The 26,193-nt window shown below is 63.6% G+C and overlaps 7 non-coding genes across 7 annotated transcripts; all 7 read right to left on the bottom strand.

The window, feature by feature from the left end:
• Positions 1–3,249: 3,249 nt before the first annotated feature.
• On the bottom strand, positions 3,250–3,368 carry LOC142871147 (5S ribosomal RNA). Its single transcript, XR_012919422.1, has one exon. It is a non-coding gene; the product is annotated as a 5S ribosomal RNA (ribosomal RNA).
• Positions 3,369–6,880: 3,512 nt separating this feature from the next.
• On the bottom strand, positions 6,881–6,999 carry LOC142871144 (5S ribosomal RNA). Its single transcript, XR_012919419.1, has one exon. It is a non-coding gene; the product is annotated as a 5S ribosomal RNA (ribosomal RNA).
• A 3,510-nt stretch (positions 7,000–10,509) lies between these two features.
• LOC142871143 (5S ribosomal RNA) lies at positions 10,510–10,628 on the bottom strand. The gene has a single exon (XR_012919418.1). It is a non-coding gene; the product is annotated as a 5S ribosomal RNA (ribosomal RNA).
• Positions 10,629–14,135: 3,507 nt separating this feature from the next.
• LOC142871142 (5S ribosomal RNA) lies at positions 14,136–14,254 on the bottom strand. The gene has a single exon (XR_012919417.1). It is a non-coding gene; the product is annotated as a 5S ribosomal RNA (ribosomal RNA).
• Positions 14,255–17,765: 3,511 nt separating this feature from the next.
• Positions 17,766–17,884, bottom strand: LOC142871141 (5S ribosomal RNA). Its single transcript, XR_012919416.1, has one exon. It is a non-coding gene; the product is annotated as a 5S ribosomal RNA (ribosomal RNA).
• Positions 17,885–21,390: 3,506 nt separating this feature from the next.
• LOC142871137 (5S ribosomal RNA) lies at positions 21,391–21,509 on the bottom strand. Its single transcript, XR_012919414.1, has one exon. It is a non-coding gene; the product is annotated as a 5S ribosomal RNA (ribosomal RNA).
• Positions 21,510–25,018: 3,509 nt separating this feature from the next.
• Positions 25,019–25,137, bottom strand: LOC142871040 (5S ribosomal RNA). The gene has a single exon (XR_012919386.1). It is a non-coding gene; the product is annotated as a 5S ribosomal RNA (ribosomal RNA).
• Between the last annotated feature and the right edge of the window lie 1,056 nt (positions 25,138–26,193).

Genomic DNA, 26,193 nt, shown 5'->3' with positions numbered 1-26,193 from the left:
CTCACTCACACTCACACAAGATGCGCCTCCACGGCTGGACTCGCCAAGGTGGAGACCTTCCAGCCCCCTTCCTCTCCTCGCCTGGCCCACCCCCAGCTCGTGGCCGCCCCCGCCGCCGCCGCCGATTGCGCACGCGCGGGTCGCCCGCCCTTTGACCCCAGGCAGGGGCCGCCCTCCCCGACAACCCCTTTCAGCTGCGCCCCCCACCCTGTGGGTGGGCTGCCGCCTATTCCCCCGGGCCCGGGCTGGGGCACAGCGCATGGGGGAGGGGAGCGAGTGTATGGGGCGTCTCTCTCTCTCTCTAGGGATGTGTCCCATGGGTGGGGTGGCGTGGTTAGTGGGGCGCTGAAGAAATCAGTCCCCTCCATCTCCTACCTCTGGAAAACGCCCAAGCCCTTGGAGAACTGCCGGCAACGCGACCGTGGGGGCCGGGACCCTCCTCTGTGTCCTCCTGTGGCCCAGTCCAAGGGGCCTGGGCCTGGCCGGGGCTGCATTGGACCCCGACCCCCCTGGCGTGTGGACTCGCTAAAAATCGGCGATTAGATATTGGATTCCAGCTTCATTGAGGTCATTTCACTAATGAGTGCACCGGAAAGAGTTTCCTAATCCATCTGTGAGGGTGGCAACTGAAAGAGAATTTTAAAGCTGACAGAATAGGCGAGGAAAGGCATAGGAGATTTCCACACCCAGTAAGGAAGCCTTTCCCGAAATGGAAGAAAGAAACGAGCAAACAGAGACACCGGTAGCCCGCCAGGATCAGAGTCTGCCCCCGAGAGAAAGTACCCTGACCAGGTTCACCCGTGGGTGGGTGGCGAGCTAGCGGCATTCAGAAGAGCGAGGCCCGCAGTCTGTGCAGAAGACACCTGCACTCGGGTGTGTGTGGCGGCGCGATTCCCAAGCAGCTCCAGATGTTAAGCCAAGGAGAAGCCAGGGAGTTCCCAACGCCCCAGGTGTCCTCAGCCCACGACTGGCTGCTGGGGGAATGCGAAGCCCGGCTCCTTGTCTCAGAGCGGGACAACCAGGAGGTGTGACGTACACCCCGGGGTTCCCAGGAGGATCAGGCTGAAGCTGGGACTTGGCCTGAAAGTGTCCCCTCGCACGGCCACCCCCTTCCCCTTCCTGCTCCTCTACTCCTGGTGCCCCTCCATCCAGGGGCCAGACCTTAAAGAGTCACCCGCAAGAGAATCCTGGTCCCAAAGGAGCCTTCTGGGGGACCCGTGCTGAGAGAGGTTGTGGGCATGGCCCGCTGGGGCTCTGCCCGACCCAGGGCTGAGAGATGCAACCTCCCAGCTCTGGGTCCCTGCAGGGGAAGCGTTGGCAAGCACAGGGCCAGTCCTCCAAAGGCCCAGGTGCAGGGAGCCCAGGCCAAGCAGCCTGTGGAAGAAGCCACCCCGGGAACACGACTGCAGGCCACGGCCCTTCCCACCTCCTCCTCCTCCTCCTCCTCCTGCTCCTCCACCCCCCCCCCCACCTCCCACCCCCACCCCCGACATGGCGCAGGGCTCAGAGACACCTCAGACACTTGCTACCCAAAGTGCAAAGGGCATCAGTTGCTCCTCCAAACCCCCCCCCCCGCCCAGCAGACCGCGTTGTCCAGCCAGCCCCCGGGCCTCCCTGGGGTGCCCAGCACAAAAGTGCAGACAACCACCGGACCCTCAATCTCAGTTTTCGGATGTTTTTGCCACTCTAAGGACCCGCAGGCCAGCTGGGCCATCTGGCAGGACAGAGAGCCCCGGAATCCGACGTGGAGAGCTGGGTGTACGTCCCCACGAGGAGGCGGTCCCCACCTCCGCGGCTCTCCCCTTGCGGGGGGGGAAAAGCAGCCACGGGGCCTCAGAGAAGACACCAGGCTGGGCGCCCGCCCCACAGTGGGGGCACGTCCCCCGCAGGCCACTTAGCGACGGCCGCCGGCCGGCGGACGGTTGGGTGGCGCGAGACGCTGCGGCCGCCCTGCTACCGGGTTCCTGGGAGGGCGTCCTGGAACCAGCGTCCACACCAAGCCCTTGGAAGGCCCAGGCGACGGAGGAGCCCCGTCAGGCAGGGGCCGAGGACGGTGACGGCCCGGGCGGGGAGGAGCGTGTCAGGCAGGGGCAGAGGACGGTGACAGGTGACAGGCCGGGCGGGAAGGAGTCAGTCAGGCAGGGGCCGAGGAGGAGACGGGGCTGGGTAAGGGTTAGGGTTAGAGTCAGGGCACAAGTCACAATCGCAAAGACCTGGAAGCGACCCGAGTGCCCATCGACCCACGAGTGCGTAAATGAAATGTGGCGCGTGGACACCACGGAGTGCTATTCAGCTAGGAGGAGCAGCGGTGAGAGGGCACCTCTCGTGGTTCTCCTGGCCAGAGCTGGAACCCGTTCCAGTAAGCCAGGTAGCCCAAGAATGGACACACGAGCACCACGTGCTCGCGCTCACCAGCAAATGGGTACGAACCGACGGACACCCAAGTGGACACAGAGGAATCACCTTCATCGGGTGGGTGTCGGGCGGGTGGGGGGAGGGGATGGGCATACACCTCCATTAGGAATGGGGTGGGTGCGCACCGACTGGGGGATGGGCGCACTTGAGGCTCTGACCCGAGGGGGGAGGCTGGGAGAGGGCAACGTACCCGACCTTAACATTGGTACCCCCACAATACGCTGGAACAACATCAGAGGTTAATGAATAAGAACACAGGGGGGAGGGGGGCACGGGCAACACATGTCACCTTAATACTTGGACTCCCATCATCTGCTTGAAAAGAGAGAGAAAAGAAAATGCAATCATAGAGATAAGAGACACTTTTTAAACATAATGAATCCGAAGAGAAAAGTAAAAGGAGGCCTGTGGGGCAGGTCTGGGTGTGACTCCGGATCCCCCAACATCAGGTGCCACCACCAAAGATTCCTACGTGTAGCCCATAGAACCCCAAAAGCAACGGGACGAGTTCTGGTCACATACTCCCTCAAAATGACATCCTGGCCTTCTTCTGGAACTCCCTCCCCTCTCAGACTCTCAAGGTTTCCTCCAGCGTGTCGGTTCCCACGGAGCAGACCTTTGGTCTGAGACCTGACAGTCCAGAAGCCACGCATGCTGCCGCGTGACGGCGGTGTCGCGGCTTGGGACAAGAGGAGGCCCCACGGTGCGGGCTGGGGCGCCAGGCACCGCGGCGGGCGCTGAGGGTGGGGGTGACCCCCGCCCCGGGCCGCCGCCTCGCTCCCAGAGAGGGGACAGAACAAGAGGCAAAACAAAAAAAAAAAAAAAAAAAGAAGAAGCCTACGGCACCCGGTATTCCCAGGCGGTCTCCCATCCAAGTACTAACCAGGCCCGACCCTGCTTAGCTTCCGAGACCAGACGAGATCGGGCGCGTTCAGGGTGGTGTGGCCCTAGACGGCGGAGGGCGCCCCTGCCCCGCTCAAGAAGCCGAGCCTCTCTGCGCTTTCCCGCCGCCTCCTCCCGCCCCAGGCCCCGCGCCGGCGCTGACCCGCACCGGGCGGGCCTGTTGAGTTCACCGGCCGGGTCCGGCGGGCTCCGAGGGACGGGGGTGACAGGCGGGGTGGGGCGGGGCGGGCAGGGAGCGGCGGGCCGGGGTGGGGGGCTGTCTCTCTATACACACACACACACACACACACACACTCACACTCACACTCACTCACTCACACTCACACAAGATGCGCCTCCACGGCTGGACTCGCCAAGGTGGAGACCTTCCAGCCCCCTTCCTCTCCTCGCCTGGCCCACCCCCAGCTCGTGGCCGCCCCCGCCTCCGCCGCCGATTGCGCACGCGCGCGGGTCGCCCGCCCTTTGACCCCAGGCAGGGGCCGCCCTCCCCGACAACCCCTTTCAGCTGCGCCCCCCACCCTGTGGGTGGGCTGCCGCCTATTCCCCCGGGCCCGGGCTGGGGCACAGCGCATGGGGGAGGGGAGCGAGTGTATGGGGCGTCTCTCTCTCTCTCTAGGGATGTGTCCCATGGGTGGGGTGGCGTGGTTAGTGGGGCGCTGAAGAAATCAGTCCCCTCCATCTCCTACCTCTGGAAAACGCCCAAGCCCTTGGAGAACTGCCGGCAACGCGACCGTGGGGGCCGGGACCCTCCTCTGTGTCCTCCTGTGGCCCAGTCCAAGGGGCCTGGGCCTGGCCGGGGCTGCATTGGACCCCGACCCCCCTGGCGTGTGGACTCGCTAAAAATCGGCGATTAGATATTGGATTCCAGCTTCATTGAGGTCATTTCACTAATGAGTGCACCGGAAAGAGTTTCCTAATCCATCTGTGAGGGTGGCAACTGAAAGAGAATTTTAAAGCTGACAGAATAGGCGAGGAAAGGCATAGGAGATTTCCACACCCAGTAAGGAAGCCTTTCCCGAAATGGAAGAAAGAAACGAGCAAACAGAGACACCGGTAGCCCGCCAGGATCAGAGTCTGCCCCCGAGAGAAAGTACCCTGACCAGGTTCACCCGTGGGTGGGTGGCGAGCTAGCGGCATTCAGAAGAGCGAGGCCCGCAGTCTGTGCAGAAGACACCTGCACTCGGGTGTGTGTGGCGGCGCGATTCCCAAGCAGCTCCAGATGTTAAGCCAAGGAGAAGCCAGGGAGTTCCCAACGCCCCAGGTGTCCTCAGCCCACGACTGGCTGCTGGGGGAATGCGAAGCCCGGCTCCTTGTCTCAGAGCGGGACAACCAGGAGGTGTGACGTACACCCCGGGGTTCCCAGGAGGATCAGGCTGAAGCTGGGACTTGGCCTGAAAGTGTCCCCTCGCACGGCCACCCCCTTCCCCTTCCTGCTCCTCTACTCCTGGTGCCCCTCCATCCAGGGGCCAGACCTTAAAGAGTCACCCGCAAGAGAATCCTGGTCCCAAAGGAGCCTTCTGGGGGACCCGTGCTGAGAGAGGTTGTGGGCATGGCCCGCTGGGGCTCTGCCCGACCCAGGGCTGAGAGATGCAACCTCCCAGCTCTGGGTCCCTGCAGGGGAAGCGTTGGCAAGCACAGGGCCAGTCCTCCAAAGGCCCAGGTGCAGGGAGCCCAGGCCAAGCAGCCTGTGGAAGAAGCCACCCCGGGAACACGACTGCAGGCCACGGCCCTTCCCACCTCCTCCTCCTCCTCCTCCTCCTGCTCCTCCACCCCCCCCCCGACCTCCCACCCCCACCCCCGACATGGCGCAGGGCTCAGAGACACCTCAGACACTTGCTACCCAAAGTGCAAAGGGCATCAGTTGCTCCTCCAAACCCCCCCCCCCCGCCCAGCAGACCGCGTTGTCCAGCCAGCCCCCGGGCCTCCCTGGGGTGCCCAGCACAAAAGTGCAGACAACCACCGGACCCTCAATCTCAGTTTTCGGATGTTTTTGCCACTCTAAGGACCCGCAGGCCAGCTGGGCCTTCTGGCAGGACAGAGAGCCCCGGAATCCGACGTGGAGAGCTGGGTGTACGTCCCCACGAGGAGGCGGTCCCCACCTCCGCGGCTCTCCCCTTGCGGGGGGGGAAAAGCAGCCACGGGGCCTCAGAGAAGACACCAGGCTGGGCGCCCGCCCCACAGTGGGGGCACGTCCCCCGCAGGCCACTTAGCGACGGCCGCCGGCCGGCGGACGGTTGGGTGGCGCGAGACGCTGCGGCCGCCCTGCTACCGGGTTCCTGGGAGGGCGTCCTGGAACCAGCGTCCACACCAAGCCCTTGGAAGGCCCAGGCGACGGAGGAGCCCCGTCAGGCAGGGGCCGAGGACGGTGACGGCCCGGGCGGGGAGGAGCGTGTCAGGCAGGGGCAGAGGACGGTGACAGGTGACAGGCCGGGCGGGAAGGAGTCAGTCAGGCAGGGGCCGAGGAGGAGACGGGGCTGGGTAAGGGTTAGGGTTAGAGTCAGGGCACAAGTCACAATCGCAAAGACCTGGAAGCGACCCGAGTGCCCATCGACCCACGAGTGCGTAAATGAAATGTGGCGCGTGGACACCACGGAGTGCTATTCAGCTAGGAGGAGCAGCGGTGAGAGGGCACCTCTCGTGGTTCTCCTGGCCAGAGCTGGAACCCGTTCCAGTAAGCCAGGTAGCCCAAGAATGGACACACGAGCACCACGTGCTCGCGCTCACCAGCAAATGGGTACGAACCGACGGACACCCAAGTGGACACAGAGGAATCACCTTCATCGGGTGGGTGTCGGGCGGGTGGGGGGAGGGGATGGGCATACACCTCCATTAGGAATGGGGTGGGTGCGCACCGACTGGGGGATGGGCGCACTTGAGGCTCTGACCCGAGGGGGGAGGCTGGGAGAGGGCAACGTACCCGACCTTAACATTGGTACCCCCACAATACGCTGGAACAACATCAGAGGTTAATGAATAAGAACACAGGGGGGAGGGGGGCACGGGCAACACATGTCACCTTAATACTTGGACTCCCATCATCTGCTTGAAAAGAGAGAGAAAAGAAAATGCAATCATAGAGATAAGAGACACTTTTTAAACATAATGAATCCGAAGAGAAAAGTAAAAGGAGGCCTGTGGGGCAGGTCTGGGTGTGACTCCGGATCCCCCAACATCAGGTGCCACCACCAAAGATTCCTACGTGTAGCCCATAGAACCCCAAAAGCAACGGGACGAGTTCTGGTCACATACTCCCTCAAAATGACATCCTGGCCTTCTTCTGGAACTCCCTCCCCTCTCAGACTCTCAAGGTTTCCTCCAGCGTGTCGGTTCCCACGGAGCAGACCTTTGGTCTGAGACCTGACAGTCCAGAAGCCACGCATGCTGCCGCGTGACGGCGGTGTCGCGGCTTGGGACAAGAGGAGGCCCCACGGTGCGGGCTGTGGCGCCAGGCACCGCGGCGGGCGCTGAGGGTGGGGGTGACCCCCGCCCCGGGCCGCCGCCTCGCTCCCAGAGAGGGGACAGAACAAGAGGCAAAACAAAAAAAAAAAAAAAAAAAAGAAGAAGCCTACGGCACCCGGTATTCCCAGGCGGTCTCCCATCCAAGTACTAACCAGGCCCGACCCTGCTTAGCTTCCGAGACCAGACGAGATCGGGCGCGTTCAGGGTGGTGTGGCCCTAGACGGCGGAGGGCGCCCCTGCCCCGCTCAAGAAGCCGAGCCTCTCTGCGCTTTCCCGCCGCCTCCTCCCGCCCCAGGCCCCGCGCCGGCGCTGACCCGCACCGGGCGGGCCTGTTGAGTTCACCGGCCGGGTCCGGCGGGCTCCGAGGGACGGGGGTGACAGGCGGGGTGGGGCGGGGCGGGCAGGGAGCGGCGGGCCGGGGTGGGGGGCTGTCTCTCTATACACACACACACACACACACACACACTCACACTCACACTCACTCACTCACACTCACACAAGATGCGCCTCCACGGCTGGACTCGCCAAGGTGGAGACCTTCCAGCCCCCTTCCTCTCCTCGCCTGGCCCACCCCCAGCTCGTGGCCGCCCCCGCCGCCGCCGCCGATTGCGCACGCGCGGGTCGCCCGCCCTTTGACCCCAGGCAGGGGCCGCCCTCCCCGACAACCCCTTTCAGCTGCGCCCCCCACCCTGTGGGTGGGCTGCCGCCTATTCCCCCGGGCCCGGGCTGGGGCACAGCGCATGGGGGAGGGGAGCGAGTGTATGGGGCGTCTCTCTCTCTCTCTAGGGATGTGTCCCATGGGTGGGGTGGCGTGGTTAGTGGGGCGCTGAAGAAATCAGTCCCCTCCATCTCCTACCTCTGGAAAACGCCCAAGCCCTTGGAGAACTGCCGGCAACGCGACCGTGGGGGCCGGGACCCTCCTCTGTGTCCTCCTGTGGCCCAGTCCAAGGGGCCTGGGCCTGGCCGGGGCTGCATTGGACCCCGACCCCCCTGGCGTGTGGACTCGCTAAAAATCGGCGATTAGATATTGGATTCCAGCTTCATTGAGGTCATTTCACTAATGAGTGCACCGGAAAGAGTTTCCTAATCCATCTGTGAGGGTGGCAACTGAAAGAGAATTTTAAAGCTGACAGAATAGGCGAGGAAAGGCATAGGAGATTTCCACACCCAGTAAGGAAGCCTTTCCCGAAATGGAAGAAAGAAACGAGCAAACAGAGACACCGGTAGCCCGCCAGGATCAGAGTCTGCCCCCGAGAGAAAGTACCCTGACCAGGTTCACCCGTGGGTGGGTGGCGAGCTAGCGGCATTCAGAAGAGCGAGGCCCGCAGTCTGTGCAGAAGACACCTGCACTCGGGTGTGTGTGGCGGCGCGATTCACAAGCAGCTCCAGATGTTAAGCCAAGGAGAAGCCAGGGAGTTCCCAACGCCCCAGGTGTCCTCAGCCCACGACTGGCTGCTGGGGGAATGCGAAGCCCGGCTCCTTGTCTCAGAGCGGGACAACCAGGAGGTGTGACGTACACCCCGGGGTTCCCAGGAGGATCAGGCTGAAGCTGGGACTTGGCCTGAAAGTGTCCCCTCGCACGGCCACCCCCTTCCCCTTCCTGCTCCTCTACTCCTGGTGCCCCTCCATCCAGGGGCCAGACCTTAAAGAGTCACCCGCAAGAGAATCCTGGTCCCAAAGGAGCCTTCTGGGGGACCCGTGCTGAGAGAGGTTGTGGGCATGGCCCGCTGGGGCTCTGCCCGACCCAGGGCTGAGAGATGCAACCTCCCAGCTCTGGGTCCCTGCAGGGGAAGCGTTGGCAAGCACAGGGCCAGTCCTCCAAAGGCCCAGGTGCAGGGAGCCCAGGCCAAGCAGCCTGTGGAAGAAGCCACCCCGGGAACACGACTGCAGGCCACGGCCCTTCCCACCTCCTCCTCCTCCTCCTCCTCCTGCTCCTCCACCCCCCCCCCCACCTCCCACCCCCACCCCCGACATGGCGCAGGGCTCAGAGACACCTCAGACACTTGCTACCCAAAGTGCAAAGGGCATCAGTTGCTCCTCCAAACCCCCCCCCCCCCGCCCAGCAGACCGCGTTGTCCAGCCAGCCCCCGGGCCTCCCTGGGGTGCCCAGCACAAAAGTGCAGACAACCACCGGACCCTCAATCTCAGTTTTCGGATGTTTTTGCCACTCTAAGGACCCGCAGGCCAGCTGGGCCATCTGGCAGGACAGAGAGCCCCGGAATCCGACGTGGAGAGCTGGGTGTACGTCCCCACGAGGAGGCGGTCCCCACCTCCGCGGCTCTCCCCTTGCGGGGGGGGAAAAGCAGCCACGGGGCCTCAGAGAAGACACCAGGCTGGGCGCCCGCCCCACAGTGGGGGCACGTCCCCCGCAGGCCACTTAGCGACGGCCGCCGGCCGGCGGACGGTTGGGTGGCGCGAGACGCTGCGGCCGCCCTGCTACCGGGTTCCTGGGAGGGCGTCCTGGAACCAGCGTCCACACCAAGCCCTTGGAAGGCCCAGGCGACGGAGGAGCCCCGTCAGGCAGGGGCCGAGGACGGTGACGGCCCGGGCGGGGAGGAGCGTGTCAGGCAGGGGCAGAGGACGGTGACAGGTGACAGGCCGGGCGGGAAGGAGTCAGTCAGGCAGGGGCCGAGGAGGAGACGGGGCTGGGTAAGGGTTAGGGTTAGAGTCAGGGCACAAGTCACAATCGCAAAGACCTGGAAGCGACCCGAGTGCCCATCGACCCACGAGTGCGTAAATGAAATGTGGCGCGTGGACACCACGGAGTGCTATTCAGCTAGGAGGAGCAGCGGTGAGAGGGCACCTCTCGTGGTTCTCCTGGCCAGAGCTGGAACCCGTTCCAGTAAGCCAGGTAGCCCAAGAATGGACACACGAGCACCACGTGCTCGCGCTCACCAGCAAATGGGTACGAACCGACGGACACCCAAGTGGACACAGAGGAATCACCTTCATCGGGTGGGTGTCGGGCGGGTGGGGGGAGGGGATGGGCATACACCTCCATTAGGAATGGGGTGGGTGCGCACCGACTGGGGGATGGGCGCACTTGAGGCTCTGACCCGAGGGGGGAGGCTGGGAGAGGGCAACGTACCCGACCTTAACATTGGTACCCCCACAATACGCTGGAACAACATCAGAGGTTAATGAATAAGAACACAGGGGGGAGGGGGGCACGGGCAACACATGTCACCTTAATACTTGGACTCCCATCATCTGCTTGAAAAGAGAGAGAAAAGAAAATGCAATCATAGAGATAAGAGACACTTTTTAAACATAATGAATCCGAAGAGAAAAGTAAAAGGAGGCCTGTGGGGCAGGTCTGGGTGTGACTCCGGATCCCCCAACATCAGGTGCCACCACCAAAGATTCCTACGTGTAGCCCATAGAACCCCAAAAGCAACGGGACGAGTTCTGGTCACATACTCCCTCAAAATGACATCCTGGCCTTCTTCTGGAACTCCCTCCCCTCTCAGACTCTCAAGGTTTCCTCCAGCGTGTCGGTTCCCACGGAGCAGACCTTTGGTCTGAGACCTGACAGTCCAGAAGCCACGCATGCTGCCGCGTGACGGCGGTGTCGCGGCTTGGGACAAGAGGAGGCCCCACGGTGCGGGCTGGGGCGCCAGGCACCGCGGCGGGCGCTGAGGGTGGGGGTGACCCCCGCCCCGGGCCGCCGCCTCGCTCCCAGAGAGGGGACAGAACAAGAGGCAAAACAAAAAAAAAAAAAAAAAAAGAAGAAGCCTACGGCACCCGGTATTCCCAGGCGGTCTCCCATCCAAGTACTAACCAGGCCCGACCCTGCTTAGCTTCCGAGACCAGACGAGATCGGGCGCGTTCAGGGTGGTGTGGCCCTAGACGGCGGAGGGCGCCCCTGCCCCGCTCAAGAAGCCGAGCCTCTCTGCGCTTTCCCGCCGCCTCCTCCCGCCCCAGGCCCCGCGCCGGCGCTGACCCGCACCGGGCGGGCCTGTTGAGTTCACCGGCCGGGTCCGGCGGGCTCCGAGGGACGGGGGTGACAGGCGGGGTGGGGCGGGGCGGGCAGGGAGCGGCGGGCCGGGGTGGGGGGCTGTCTCTCTATACACACACACACACACACACACACACTCACACTCACACTCACTCACTCACACTCACACAAGATGCGCCTCCACGGCTGGACTCGCCAAGGTGGAGACCTTCCAGCCCCCTTCCTCTCCTCGCCTGGCCCACCCCCAGCTCGTGGCCGCCCCCGCCGCCGCCGCCGATTGCGCACGCGCGGGTCGCCCGCCCTTTGACCCCAGGCAGGGGCCGCCCTCCCCGACAACCCCTTTCAGCTGCGCCCCCCACCCTGTGGGTGGGCTGCCGCCTATTCCCCCGGGCCCGGGCTGGGGCACAGCGCATGGGGGAGGGGAGCGAGTGTATGGGGCGTCTCTCTCTCTCTCTAGGGATGTGTCCCATGGGTGGGGTGGCGTGGTTAGTGGGGCGCTGAAGAAATCAGTCCCCTCCATCTCCTACCTCTGGAAAACGCCCAAGCCCTTGGAGAACTGCCGGCAACGCGACCGTGGGGGCCGGGACCCTCCTCTGTGTCCTCCTGTGGCCCAGTCCAAGGGGCCTGGGCCTGGCCGGGGCTGCATTGGACCCCGACCCCCCTGGCGTGTGGACTCGCTAAAAATCGGCGATTAGATATTGGATTCCAGCTTCATTGAGGTCATTTCACTAATGAGTGCACCGGAAAGAGTTTCCTAATCCATCTGTGAGGGTGGCAACTGAAAGAGAATTTTAAAGCTGACAGAATAGGCGAGGAAAGGCATAGGAGATTTCCACACCCAGTAAGGAAGCCTTTCCCGAAATGGAAGAAAGAAACGAGCAAACAGAGACACCGGTAGCCCGCCAGGATCAGAGTCTGCCCCCGAGAGAAAGTACCCTGACCAGGTTCACCCGTGGGTGGGTGGCGAGCTAGCGGCATTCAGAAGAGCGAGGCCCGCAGTCTGTGCAGAAGACACCTGCACTCGGGTGTGTGTGGCGGCGCGATTCCCAAGCAGCTCCAGATGTTAAGCCAAGGAGAAGCCAGGGAGTTCCCAACGCCCCAGGTGTCCTCAGCCCACGACTGGCTGCTGGGGGAATGCGAAGCCCGGCTCCTTGTCTCAGAGCGGGACAACCAGGAGGTGTGACGTACACCCCGGGGTTCCCAGGAGGATCAGGCTGAAGCTGGGACTTGGCCTGAAAGTGTCCCCTCGCACGGCCACCCCCTTCCCCTTCCTGCTCCTCTACTCCTGGTGCCCCTCCATCCAGGGGCCAGACCTTAAAGAGTCACCCGCAAGAGAATCCTGGTCCCAAAGGAGCCTTCTGGGGGACCCGTGCTGAGAGAGGTTGTGGGCATGGCCCGCTGGGGCTCTGCCCGACCCAGGGCTGAGAGATGCAACCTCCCAGCTCTGGGTCCCTGCAGGGGAAGCGTTGGCAAGCACAGGGCCAGTCCTCCAAAGGCCCAGGTGCAGGGAGCCCAGGCCAAGCAGCCTGTGGAAGAAGCCACCCCGGGAACACGACTGCAGGCCACGGCCCTTCCCACCTCCTCCTCCTCCTCCTCCTCCTGCTCCTCCACCCCCCCCGACCTCCCACCCCCACCCCCGACATGGCGCAGGGCTCAGAGACACCTCAGACACTTGCTACCCAAAGTGCAAAGGGCATCAGTTGCTCCTCCAAACCCCCCCCCCCGCCCAGCAGACCGCGTTGTCCAGCCAGCCCCCGGGCCTCCCTGAGGTGCCCAGCACAAAAGTGCAGACAACCACCGGACCCTCAATCTCAGTTTTCGGATGTTTTTGCCACTCTAAGGACCCGCAGGCCAGCTGGGCCATCTGGCAGGACAGAGAGCCCCGGAATCCGACGTGGAGAGCTGGGTGTACGTCCCCACGAGGAGGCGGTCCCCACCTCCGCGGCTCTCCCCTTGCGGGGGGGGGAAAAGCAGCCACGGGGCCTCAGAGAAGACACCAGGCTGGGCGCCCGCCCCACAGTGGGGGCACGTCCCCCGCAGGCCACTTAGCGACGGCCGCCGGCCGGCGGACGGTTGGGTGGCGCGAGACGCTGCGGCCGCCCTGCTACCGGGTTCCTGGGAGGGCGTCCTGGAACCAGCGTCCACACCAAGCCCTTGGAAGGCCCAGGCGACGGAGGAGCCCCGTCAGGCAGGGGCCGAGGACGGTGACGGCCCGGGCGGGGAGGAGCGTGTCAGGCAGGGGCAGAGGACGGTGACAGGTGACAGGCCGGGCGGGAAGGAGTCAGTCAGGCAGGGGCCGAGGAGGAGACGGGGCTGGGTAAGGGTTAGGGTTAGAGTCAGGGCACAAGTCACAATCGCAAAGACCTGGAAGCGACCCGAGTGCCCATCGACCCACGAGTGCGTAAATGAAATGTGGCGCGTGGACACCACGGAGTGCTATTCAGCTAGGAGGAGCAGCGGTGAGAGGGCACCTCTCGTGGTTCTCCTGGCCAGAGCTGGAACCCGTTCCAGTAAGCCAGGTAGCCCAAGAATGGACACACGAGCACCACGTGCTCGCGCTCACCAGCAAATGGGTACGAACCGACGGACACCCAAGTGGACACAGAGGAATCACCTTCATCGGGTGGGTGTCGGGCGGGTGGGGGGAGGGGATGGGCATACACCTCCATTAGGAATGGGGTGGGTGCGCACCGACTGGGGGATGGGCGCACTTGAGGCTCTGACCCGAGGGGGGAGGCTGGGAGAGGGCAACGTACCCGACCTTAACATTGGTACCCCCACAATACGCTGGAACAACATCAGAGGTTAATGAATAAGAACACAGGGGGGAGGGGGGCACGGGCAACACATGTCACCTTAATACTTGGACTCCCATCATCTGCTTGAAAAGAGAGAGAAAAGAAAATGCAATCATAGAGATAAGAGACACTTTTTAAACATAATGAATCCGAAGAGAAAAGTAAAAGGAGGCCTGTGGGGCAGGTCTGGGTGTGACTCCGGATCCCCCAACATCAGGTGCCACCACCAAAGATTCCTACGTGTAGCCCATAGAACCCCAAAAGCAACGGGACGAGTTCTGGTCACATACTCCCTCAAAATGACATCCTGGCCTTCTTCTGGAACTCCCTCCCCTCTCAGACTCTCAAGGTTTCCTCCAGCGTGTCGGTTCCCACGGAGCAGACCTTTGGTCTGAGACCTGACAGTCCAGAAGCCACGCATGCTGCCGCGTGACGGCGGTGTCGCGGCTTGGGACAAGAGGAGGCCCCACGGTGCGGGCTGGGGCGCCAGGCACCGCGGCGGGCGCTGAGGGTGGGGGTGACCCCCGCCCCGGGCCGCCGCCTCGCTCCCAGAGAGGGGACAGAACAAGAGGCAAAACAAAAAAAAAAAAAAAAAAAAAAGAAGCCTACGGCACCCGGTATTCCCAGGCGGTCTCCCATCCAAGTACTAACCAGGCCCGACCCTGCTTAGCTTCCGAGACCAGACGAGATCGGGCGCGTTCAGGGTGGTGTGGCCCTAGACGGCGGAGGGCGCCCCTGCCCCGCTCAAGAAGCCGAGCCTCTCTGCGCTTCCCCGCCGCCTCCTCCCGCCCCAGGCCCCGCGCCGGCGCTGACCCGCACCGGGCGGGCCTGTTGAGTTCACCGGCCGGGTCCGGCGGGCTCCGAGGGACGGGGGTGACAGGCGGGGCGGGGCGGGGCGGGCAGGGAGCGGCGGGCCGGGGTGGGGGGCTGTCTCTCTATACACACACACACACACACACACACACTCACACTCACACTCACTCACTCACACTCACACAAGATGCGCCTCCACGGCTGGACTCGCCAAGGTGGAGACCTTCCAGCCCCCTTCCTCTCCTCGCCTGGCCCACCCCCAGCTCGTGGCCGCCGCCGCCGCCGCCGCCGCCGATTGGGCACGCGCGGGTCGCCCGCCCTTTGACCCCAGGCAGGGGCCGCCCTCCCCGACAACCCCTTTCAGCTGCGCCCCCCACCCTGTGGGTGGGCTGCCGCCTATTCCCCCGGGCCCGGGCTGGGGCACAGCGCATGGGGGAGGGGAGCGAGTGTATGGGGCGTCTCTCTCTCTCTCTAGGGATGTGTCCCATGGGTGGGGTGGCGTGGTTAGTGGGGCGCTGAAGAAATCAGTCCCCTCCATCTCCTACCTCTGGAAAACGCCCAAGCCCTTGGAGAACTGCCGGCAACGCGACCGTGGGGGCCGGGACCCTCCTCTGTGTCCTCCTGTGGCCCAGTCCAAGGGGCCTGGGCCTGGCCGGGGCTGCATTGGACCCCGACCCCCCTGGCGTGTGGACTCGCTAAAAATCGGCGATTAGATATTGGATTCCAGCTTCATTGAGGTCATTTCACTAATGAGTGCACCGGAAAGAGTTTCCTAATCCATCTGTGAGGGTGGCAACTGAAAGAGAATTTTAAAGCTGACAGAATAGGCGAGGAAAGGCATAGGAGATTTCCACACCCAGTAAGGAAGCCTTTCCCGAAATGGAAGAAAGAAACGAGCAAACAGAGACACCGGTAGCCCGCCAGGATCAGAGTCTGCCCCCGAGAGAAAGTACCCTGACCAGGTTCACCCGTGGGTGGGTGGCGAGCTAGCGGCATTCAGAAGAGCGAGGCCCGCAGTCTGTGCAGAAGACACCTGCACTCGGGTGTGTGTGGCGGCGCGATTCACAAGCAGCTCCAGATGTTAAGCCAAGGAGAAGCCAGGGAGTTCCCAACGCCCCAGGTGTCCTCAGCCCACGACTGGCTGCTGGGGGAATGCGAAGCCCGGCTCCTTGTCTCAGAGCGGGACAACCAGGAGGTGTGACGTACACCCCGGGGTTCCCAGGAGGATCAGGCTGAAGCTGGGACTTGGCCTGAAAGTGTCCCCTCGCACGGCCACCCCCTTCCCCTTCCTGCTCCTCTACTCCTGGTGCCCCTCCATCCAGGGGCCAGACCTTAAAGAGTCACCCGCAAGAGAATCCTGGTCCCAAAGGAGCCTTCTGGGGGACCCGTGCTGAGAGAGGTTGTGGGCATGGCCCGCTGGGGCTCTGCCCGACCCAGGGCTGAGAGATGCAACCTCCCAGCTCTGGGTCCCTGCAGGGGAAGCGTTGGCAAGCACAGGGCCAGTCCTCCAAAGGCCCAGGTGCAGGGAGCCCAGGCCAAGCAGCCTGTGGAAGAAGCCACCCCGGGAACACGACTGCAGGCCACGGCCCTTCCCACCTCCTCCTCCTCCTCCTCCTCCTGCTCCTCCACCCCCCCCCCACCTCCCACCCCCACCCCCGACATGGCGCAGGGCTCAGAGACACCTCAGACACTTGCTACCCAAAGTGCAAAGGGCATCAGTTGCTCCTCCAAACCCCCCCCCCCCGCCCAGCAGACCGCGTTGTCCAGCCAGCCCCCGGGCCTCCCTGGGGTGCCCAGCACAAAAGTGCAGACAACCACCGGACCCTCAATCTCAGTTTTCGGATGTTTTTGCCACTCTAAGGACCCGCAGGCCAGCTGGGCCATCTGGCAGGACAGAGAGCCCCGGAATCCGACGTGGAGAGCTGGGTGTACGTCCCCACGAGGAGGCGGTCCCCACCTCCGCGGCTCTCCCCTTGCGGGGGGGGAAAAGCAGCCACGGGGCCTCAGAGAAGACACCAGGCTGGGCGCCCGCCCCACAGTGGGGGCACGTCCCCCGCAGGCCACTTAGCGACGGCCGCCGGCCGGCGGACGGTTGGGTGGCGCGAGACGCTGCGGCCGCCCTGCTACCGGGTTCCTGGGAGGGCGTCCTGGAACCAGCGTCCACACCAAGCCCTTGGAAGGCCCAGGCGACGGAGGAGCCCCGTCAGGCAGGGGCCGAGGACGGTGACGGCCCGGGCGGGGAGGAGCGTGTCAGGCAGGGGCAGAGGACGGTGACAGGTGACAGGCCGGGCGGGAAGGAGTCAGTCAGGCAGGGGCCGAGGAGGAGACGGGGCTGGGTAAGGGTTAGGGTTAGAGTCAGGGCACAAGTCACAATCGCAAAGACCTGGAAGCGACCCGAGTGCCCATCGACCCACGAGTGCGTAAATGAAATGTGGCGCGTGGACACCACGGAGTGCTATTCAGCTAGGAGGAGCAGCGGTGAGAGGGCACCTCTCGTGGTTCTCCTGGCCAGAGCTGGAACCTGTTCCAGTAAGCCAGGTAGCCCAAGAATGGACACACGAGCACCACGTGCTCGCGCTCACCAGCAAATGGGTACGAACCGACGGACACCCAAGTGGACACAGAGGAATCACCTTCATCGGGTGGGTGTCGGGCGGGTGGGGGGAGGGGATGGGCATACACCTCCATTAGGAATGGGGTGGGTGCGCACCGACTGGGGGATGGGCGCACTTGAGGCTCTGACCCGAGGGGGGAGGCTGGGAGAGGGCAACGTACCCGACCTTAACATTGGTACCCCCACAATACGCTGGAACAACATCAGAGGTTAATGAATAAGAACACAGGGGGGAGGGGGGCACGGGCAACACATGTCACCTTAATACTTGGACTCCCATCATCTGCTTGAAAAGAGAGAGAAAAGAAAATGCAATCATAGAGATAAGAGACACTTTTTAAACATAATGAATCCGAAGAGAAAAGTAAAAGGAGGCCTGTGGGGCAGGTCTGGGTGTGACTCCGGATCCCCCAACATCAGGTGCCACCACCAAAGATTCCTACGTGTAGCCCATAGAACCCCAAAAGCAACGGGACGAGTTCTGGTCACATACTCCCTCAAAATGACATCCTGGCCTTCTTCTGGAACTCCCTCCCCTCTCAGACTCTCAAGGTTTCCTCCAGCGTGTCGGTTCCCACGGAGCAGACCTTTGGTCTGAGACCTGACAGTCCAGAAGCCACGCATGCTGCCGCGTGACGGCGGTGTCGCGGCTTGGGACAAGAGGAGGCCCCACGGTGCGGGCTGGGGCGCCAGGCACCGCGGCGGGCGCTGAGGGTGGGGGTGACCCCCGCCCCGGGCCGCCGCCTCGCTCCCAGAGAGGGGACAGAACAAGAGGCAAAACAAAAAAAAAAAAAAAAAAAAAAGAAGCCTACGGCACCCGGTATTCCCAGGCGGTCTCCCATCCAAGTACTAACCAGGCCCGACCCTGCTTAGCTTCCGAGACCAGACGAGATCGGGCGCGTTCAGGGTGGTGTGGCCCTAGACGGCGGAGGGCGCCCCTGCCCCGCTCAAGAAGCCGAGCCTCTCTGCGCTTCCCCGCCGCCTCCTCCCGCCCCAGGCCCCGCGCCGGCGCTGACCCGCACCGGGCGGGCCTGTTGAGTTCACCGGCCGGGTCCGGCGGGCTCCGAGGGACGGGGGTGACAGGCGGGGTGGGGCGGGGCGGGCAGGGAGCGGCGGGCCGGGGTGGGGGGCTGTCTCTCTATACACACACACACACACACACACACACTCACACTCACACTCACTCACTCACACTCACACAAGATGCGCCTCCACGGCTGGACTCGCCAAGGTGGAGACCTTCCAGCCCCCTTCCTCTCCTCGCCTGGCCCACCCCCAGCTCGTGGCCGCCGCCGCCGCCGCCGCCGATTGGGCACGCGCGGGTCGCCCGCCCTTTGACCCCAGGCAGGGGCCGCCCTCCCCGACAACCCCTTTCAGCTGCGCCCCCCACCCTGTGGGTGGGCTGCCGCCTATTCCCCCGGGCCCGGGCTGGGGCACAGCGCATGGGGGAGGGGAGCGAGTGTATGGGGCGTCTCTCTCTCTCTCTAGGGATGTGTCCCATGGGTGGGGTGGCGTGGTTAGTGGGGCGCTGAAGAAATCAGTCCCCTCCATCTCCTACCTCTGGAAAACGCCCAAGCCCTTGGAGAACTGCCGGCAACGCGACCGTGGGGGCCGGGACCCTCCTCTGTGTCCTCCTGTGGCCCAGTCCAAGGGGCCTGGGCCTGGCCGGGGCTGCATTGGACCCCGACCCCCCTGGCGTGTGGACTCGCTAAAAATCGGCGATTAGATATTGGATTCCAGCTTCATTGAGGTCATTTCACTAATGAGTGCACCGGAAAGAGTTTCCTAATCCATCTGTGAGGGTGGCAACTGAAAGAGAATTTTAAAGCTGACAGAATAGGCGAGGAAAGGCATAGGAGATTTCCACACCCAGTAAGGAAGCCTTTCCCGAAATGGAAGAAAGAAACGAGCAAACAGAGACACCGGTAGCCCGCCAGGATCAGAGTCTGCCCCCGAGAGAAAGTACCCTGACCAGGTTCACCCGTGGGTGGGTGGCGAGCTAGCGGCATTCAGAAGAGCGAGGCCCGCAGTCTGTGCAGAAGACACCTGCACTCGGGTGTGTGTGGCGGCGCGATTCCCAAGCAGCTCCAGATGTTAAGCCAAGGAGAAGCCAGGGAGTTCCCAACGCCCCAGGTGTCCTCAGCCCACGACTGGCTGCTGGGGGAATGCGAAGCCCGGCTCCTTGTCTCAGAGCGGGACAACCAGGAGGTGTGACGTACACCCCGGGGTTCCCAGGAGGATCAGGCTGAAGCTGGGACTTGGCCTGAAAGTGTCCCCTCGCACGGCCACCCCCTTCCCCTTCCTGCTCCTCTACTCCTGGTGCCCCTCCATCCAGGGGCCAGACCTTAAAGAGTCACCCGCAAGAGAATCCTGGTCCCAAAGGAGCCTTCTGGGGGACCCGTGCTGAGAGAGGTTGTGGGCATGGCCCGCTGGGGCTCTGCCCGACCCAGGGCTGAGAGATGCAACCTCCCAGCTCTGGGTCCCTGCAGGGGAAGCGTTGGCAAGCACAGGGCCAGTCCTCCAAAGGCCCAGGTGCAGGGAGCCCAGGCCAAGCAGCCTGTGGAAGAAGCCACCCCGGGAACACGACTGCAGGCCACGGCCCTTCCCACCTCCTCCTCCTCCTCCTCCTCCTGCTCCTCCACCCCCCCCGACCTCCCACCCCCACCCCCGACATGGCGCAGGGCTCAGAGACACCTCAGACACTTGCTAACCAAAGTGCAAAGGGCATCAGTTGCTCCTCCAAACCCCCCCCCCCGCCCAGCAGACCGCGTTGTCCAGCCAGCCCCGGGCCTCCCTGAGGTGCCCAGCACAAAAGTGCAGACAACCACCGGACCCTCAATCTCAGTTTTCGGATGTTTTTGCCACTCTAAGGACCCGCAGGCCAGCTGGGCCATCTGGCAGGACAGAGAGCCCCGGAATCCGACGTGGAGAGCTGGGTGTACGTCCCCACGAGGAGGCGGTCCCCACCTCCGCGGCTCTCCCCTTGCGGGGGGGGGAAAAGCAGCCACGGGGCCTCAGAGAAGACACCAGGCTGGGCGCCCGCCCCACAGTGGGGGCACGTCCCCCGCAGGCCACTTAGCGACGGCCGCCGGCCGGCGGACGGTTGGGTGGCGCGAGACGCTGCGGCCGCCCTGCTACCGGGTTCCTGGGAGGGCGTCCTGGAACCAGCGTCCACACCAAGCCCTTGGAAGGCCCAGGCGACGGAGGAGCCCCGTCAGGCAGGGGCCGAGGACGGTGACGGCCCGGGCGGGGAGGAGCGTGTCAGGCAGGGGCAGAGGACGGTGACAGGTGACAGGCCGGGCGGGAAGGAGTCAGTCAGGCAGGGGCCGAGGAGGAGACGGGGCTGGGTAAGGGTTAGGGTTAGAGTCAGGGCACAAGTCACAATCGCAAAGACCTGGAAGCGACCCGAGTGCCCATCGACCCACGAGTGCGTAAATGAAATGTGGCGCGTGGACACCACGGAGTGCTATTCAGCTAGGAGGAGCAGCGGTGAGAGGGCACCTCTCGTGGTTCTCCTGGCCAGAGCTGGAACCCGTTCCAGTAAGCCAGGTAGCCCAAGAATGGACACACGAGCACCACGTGCTCGCGCTCACCAGCAAATGGGTACGAACCGACGGACACCCAAGTGGACACAGAGGAATCACCTTCATCGGGTGGGTGTCGGGCGGGTGGGGGGAGGGGATGGGCATACACCTCCATTAGGAATGGGGTGGGTGCGCACCGACTGGGGGATGGGCGCACTTGAGGCTCTGACCCGAGGGGGGAGGCTGGGAGAGGGCAACGTACCCGACCTTAACATTGGTACCCCCACAATACGCTGGAACAACATCAGAGGTTAATGAATAAGAACACAGGGGGGAGGGGGGCACGGGCAACACATGTCACCTTAATACTTGGACTCCCATCATCTGCTTGAAAAGAGAGAGAAAAGAAAATGCAATCATAGAGATAAGAGACACTTTTTAAACATAATGAATCCGAAGAGAAAAGTAAAAGGAGGCCTGTGGGGCAGGTCTGGGTGTGACTCCGGATCCCCCAACATCAGGTGCCACCACCAAAGATTCCTACGTGTAGCCCATAGAACCCCAAAAGCAACGGGACGAGTTCTGGTCACATACTCCCTCAAAATGACATCCTGGCCTTCTTCTGGAACTCCCTCCCCTCTCAGACTCTCAAGGTTTCCTCCAGCGTGTCGGTTCCCACGGAGCAGACCTTTGGTCTGAGACCTGACAGTCCAGAAGCCACGCATGCTGCCGCGTGACGGCGGTGTCGCGGCTTGGGACAAGAGGAGGCCCCACGGTGCGGGCTGGGGCGCCAGGCACCGCGGCGGGCGCTGAGGGTGGGGGTGACCCCCGCCCCGGGCCGCCGCCTCGCTCCCAGAGAGGGGACAGAACAAGAGGCAAAACAAAAAAAAAAAAAAAAAAAGAAGAAGCCTACGGCACCCGGTATTCCCAGGCGGTCTCCCATCCAAGTACTAACCAGGCCCGACCCTGCTTAGCTTCCGAGACCAGACGAGATCGGGCGCGTTCAGGGTGGTGTGGCCCTAGACGGCGGAGGGCGCCCCTGCCCCGCTCAAGAAGCCGAGCCTCTCTGCGCTTTCCCGCCGCCTCCTCCCGCCCCAGGCCCCGCGCCAGCGCTGACCCGCACCGGGCGGGCCTGTTGAGTTCACCGGCCGGGTCCGGCGGGCTCCGAGGGACGGGGGTGACAGGCGGGGTGGGGCGGGGCGGGCAGGGAGCGGCGGGCCGGGGTGGGGGGCTGTCTCTCTATACACACACACACACACACACACACACTCACACTCACACTCACTCACTCACACTCACACAAGATGCGCCTCCACGGCTGGACTCGCCAAGGTGGAGACCTTCCAGCCCCCTTCCTCTCCTCGCCTGGCCCACCCCCAGCTCGTGGCCTCCCCCGCCGCCGCCCGCCGATTGCGCACGCGCGGGTCGCCCGCCCTTTGACCCCAGGCAGGGGCCGCCCTCCCCGACAACCCCTTTCAGCTGCGCCCCCCACCCTGTGGGTGGGCTGCCGCCTATTCCCCCGGGCCCGGGCTGGGGCACAGCGCATGGGGGAGGGGAGCGAGTGTATGGGGCGTCTCTCTCTCTCTCTAGGGATGTGTCCCATGGGTGGGGTGGCGTGGTTAGTGGGGCGCTGAAGAAATCAGTCCCCTCCATCTCCTACCTCTGGAAAACGCCCAAGCCCTTGGAGAACTGCCGGCAACGCGACCGTGGGGGCCGGGACCCTCCTCTGTGTCCTCCTGTGGCCCAGTCCAAGGGGCCTGGGCCTGGCCGGGGCTGCATTGGACCCCGACCCCCCTGGCGTGTGGACTCGCTAAAAATCGGCGATTAGATATTGGATTCCAGCTTCATTGAGGTCATTTCACTAATGAGTGCACCGGAAAGAGTTTCCTAATCCATCTGTGAGGGTGGCAACTGAAAGAGAATTTTAAAGCTGACAGAATAGGCGAGGAAAGGCATAGGAGATTTCCACACCCAGTAAGGAAGCCTTTCCCGAAATGGAAGAAAGAAACGAGCAAACAGAGACACCGGTAGCCCGCCAGGATCAGAGTCTGCCCCCGAGAGAAAGTACCCTGACCAGGTTCACCCGTGGGTGGGTGGCGAGCTAGCGGCATTCAGAAGAGCGAGGCCCGCAGTCTGTGCAGAAGACACCTGCACTCGGGTGTGTGTGGCGGCGCGATTCCCAAGCAGCTCCAGATGTTAAGCCAAGGAGAAGCCAGGGAGTTCCCAACGCCCCAGGTGTCCTCAGCCCACGACTGGCTGCTGGGGGAATGCGAAGCCCGGCTCCTTGTCTCAGAGCGGGACAACCAGGAGGTGTGACGTACACCCCGGGGTTCCCAGGAGGATCAGGCTGAAGCTGGGACTTGGCCTGAAAGTGTCCCCTCGCACGGCCACCCCCTTCCCCTTCCTGCTCCTCTACTCCTGGTGCCCCTCCATCCAGGGGCCAGACCTTAAAGAGTCACCCGCAAGAGAATCCTGGTCCCAAAGGAGCCTTCTGGGGGACCCGTGCTGAGAGAGGTTGTGGGCATGGCCCGCTGGGGCTCTGCCCGACCCAGGGCTGAGAGATGCAACCTCCCAGCTCTGGGTCCCTGCAGGGGAAGCGTTGGCAAGCACAGGGCCAGTCCTCCAAAGGCCCAGGTGCAGGGAGCCCAGGCCAAGCAGCCTGTGGAAGAAGCCACCCCGGGAACACGACTGCAGGCCACGGCCCTTCCCACCTCCTCCTCCTCCTCCTCCTCCTGCTCCTCCACCCCCCCCGACCTCCCACCCCCACCCCCGACATGGCGCAGGGCTCAGAGACACCTCAGACACTTGCTACCCAAAGTGCAAAGGGCATCAGTTGCTCCTCCAAACCCCCCCCCCCGCCCAGCAGACCGCGATGTCCAGCCAGCCCCCGGGCCTCCCTGAGGTGCCCAGCACAAAAGTGCAGACAACCACCGGACCCTCAATCTCAGTTTTCGGATGTTTTTGCCACTCTAAGGACCCGCAGGCCAGCTGGGCCATCTGGCAGGACAGAGAGCCCCGGAATCCGACGTGGAGAGCTGGGTGTACGTCCCCACGAGGAGGCGGTCCCCACCTCCGCGGCTCTCCCCTTGCGGGGGGGGGGAAAAGCAGCCACGGGGCCTCAGAGAAGACACCAGGCTGGGCGCCCGCCCCACAGTGGGGGCACGTCCCCCGCAGGCCACTTAGCGACGGCCGCCGGCCGGCGGACGGTTGGGTGGCGCGAGACGCTGCGGCCGCCCTGCTACCGGGTTCCTGGGAGGGCGTCCTGGAACCAGCGTCCACACCAAGCCCTTGGAAGGCCCAGGCGACGGAGGAGCCCCGTCAGGCAGGGGCCGAGGACGGTGACGGCCCGGGCGGGGAGGAGCGTGTCAGGCAGGGGCAGAGGACGGTGACAGGTGACAGGCCGGGCGGGAAGGAGTCAGTCAGGCAGGGGCCGAGGAGGAGACGGGGCTGGGTAAGGGTTAGGGTTAGAGTCAGGGCACAAGTCACAATCGCAAAGACCTGGAAGCGACCCGAGTGCCCATCGACCCACGAGTGCGTAAATGAAATGTGGCGCGTGGACACCACGGAGTGCTATTCAGCTAGGAGGAGCAGCGGTGAGAGGGCACCTCTCGTGGTTCTCCTGGCCAGAGCTGGAACCCGTTCCAGTAAGCCAGGTAGCCCAAGAATGGACACACGAGCACCACGTGCTCGCGCTCACCAGCAAATGGGTACGAACCGACGGACACCCAAGTGGACACAGAGGAATCACCTTCATCGGGTGGGTGTCGGGCGGGTGGGGGGAGGGGATGGGCATACACCTCCATTAGGAATGGGGTGGGTGCGCACCGACTGGGGGATGGGCGCACTTGAGGCTCTGACCCGAGGGGGGAGGCTGGGAGAGGGCAACGTACCCGACCTTAACATTGGTACCCCCACAATACGCTGGAACAACATCAGAGGTTAATGAATAAGAACACAGGGGGGAGGGGGGCACGGGCAACACATGTCACCTTAATACTTGGACTCCCATCATCTGCTTGAAAAGAGAGAGAAAAGAAAATGCAATCATAGAGATAAGAGACACTTTTTAAACATAATGAATCCGAAGAGAAAAGTAAAAGGAGGCCTGTGGGGCAGGTCTGGGTGTGACTCCGGATCCCCCAACATCAGGTGCCACCACCAAAGATTCCTACGTGTAGCCCATAGAACCCCAAAAGCAACGGGACGAGTTCTGGTCACATACTCCCTCAAAATGACATCCTGGCCTTCTTCTGGAACTCCCTCCCCTCTCAGACTCTCAAGGTTTCCTCCAGCGTGTCGGTTCCCACGGAGCAGACCTTTGGTCTGAGACCTGACAGTCCAGAAGCCACGCATGCTGCCGCGTGACGGCGGTGTCGCGGCTTGGGACAAGAGGAGGCCCCACGGTGCGGGCTGGGGCGCCAGGCACCGCGGCGGGCGCTGAGGGTGGGGGTGACCCCCGCCCCGGGCCGCCGCCTCGCTCCCAGAGAGGGGACAGAACAAGAGGCAAAACAAAAAAAAAAAAAAAAAAAGAAGAAGCCTACGGCACCCGGTATTCCCAGGCGGTCTCCCATCCAAGTACTAACCAGGCCCGACCCTGCTTAGCTTCTGAGACCAGACGAGATCGGGCGCGTTCAGGGTGGTGTGGCCCTAGACGGCGGAGGGCGCCCCTGCCCCGCTCAAGAAGCCGAGCCTCTCTGCGCTTTCCCGCCGCCTCCTCCCGCCCCAGGCCCCGCGCCAGCGCTGACCCGCACCGGGCGGGCCTGTTGAGTTCACCGGCCGGGTCCGGCGGGCTCCGAGGGACGGGGGTGACAGGCGGGGTGGGGCGGGGCGGGCAGGGAGCGGCGGGCCGGGGTGGGGGGCTGTCTCTCTATACACACACACACACACACACACACACTCACACTCACACTCACTCACTCACACTCACACAAGATGCGCCTCCACGGCTGGACTCGCCAAGGTGGAGACCTTCCAGCCCCCTTCCTCTCCTCGCCTGGCCCACCCCCAGCTCGTGGCCGCCCCCGCCGCCGCCGCCGATTGCGCACGCGCGGGTCGCCCGCCCTTTGACCCCAGGCAGGGGCCGCCCTCCCCGACAACCCCTTTCAGCTGCGCCCCCCACCCTGTGGGTGGGCTGCCGCCTATTCCCCCGGGCCCGGGCTGGGGCACAGCGCATGGGGGAGGGGAGCGAGTGTATGGGGCGTCTCTCTCTCTCTCTAGGGATGTGTCCCATGGGTGGGGTGGCGTGGTTAGTGGGGCGCTGAAGAAATCAGTCCCCTCCATCTCCTACCTCTGGAAAACGCCCAAGCCCTTGGAGAACTGCCGGCAACGCGACCGTGGGGGCCGGGACCCTCCTCTGTGTCCTCCTGTGGCCCAGTCCAAGGGGCCTGGGCCTGGCCGGGGCTGCATTGGACCCCGACCCCCCTGGCGTGTGGACTCGCTAAAAATCGGCGATTAGATATTGGATTCCAGCTTCATTGAGGTCATTTCACTAATGAGTGCACCGGAAAGAGTTTCCTAATCCATCTGTGAGGGTGGCAACTGAAAGAGAATTTTAAAGCTGACAGAATAGGCGAGGAAAGGCATAGGAGATTTCCACACCCAGTAAGGAAGCCTTTCCCGAAATGGAAGAAAGAAACGAGCAAACAGAGACACCGGTAGCCCGCCAGGATCAGAGTCTGCCCCCGAGAGAAAGTACCCTGACCAGGTTCA

Source organism: Microcebus murinus, chromosome 5 (genome assembly GCF_040939455.1).
Source record: "Microcebus murinus isolate Inina chromosome 5, M.murinus_Inina_mat1.0, whole genome shotgun sequence".
In the NCBI taxonomy this organism is placed as follows: Eukaryota; Metazoa; Chordata; class Mammalia; order Primates; family Cheirogaleidae; genus Microcebus; species Microcebus murinus.
Note: the sequence above shows the minus strand (reverse complement) of the source record. Positions and strands in the feature narration are given on the sequence as shown.